General features: G+C 5.4%; 1 protein-coding gene across 1 annotated transcript in view; it reads left to right on the top strand.

The window, feature by feature from the left end:
• EMH_0001740 (uncharacterized protein) overlaps window positions 1–204 on the top strand; it is a gene marked incomplete at both ends in the record, with an annotated part of 5,825 nt that overhangs the window by 4,451 nt on the left and 1,170 nt on the right. The window lies entirely within an intron of this gene.

The following is a 204-nucleotide window of genomic DNA, read 5'->3' as shown; positions in this document are numbered from 1 at the left end:
ATTTTTATTTATATTTGTTTTATTATTTATATTTTTGTTTATATTTATTTATTTTATTTTTATTTTATTTTTATTTTTATTTATTTATTTGTATCTATATTTATATACATTTATTTATTTTATTTTATATTTATTTTATTTTATTTGTATTCATTTAATCTTATTTTATATTTATTTTTTATTTTTTTATTTTTTCTACATCTA

Source organism: Eimeria mitis, genomic scaffold (assembly GCF_000499745.2).
Source record: "Eimeria mitis Houghton genomic scaffold, Emh_scaff170, whole genome shotgun sequence".
Lineage (NCBI taxonomy): Eukaryota > Apicomplexa > Conoidasida > Eucoccidiorida > Eimeriidae > Eimeria > Eimeria mitis.
The sequence above is the reverse complement of the archived record's forward strand: the minus strand, read 5'-3'. Positions and strand labels throughout refer to the sequence as shown.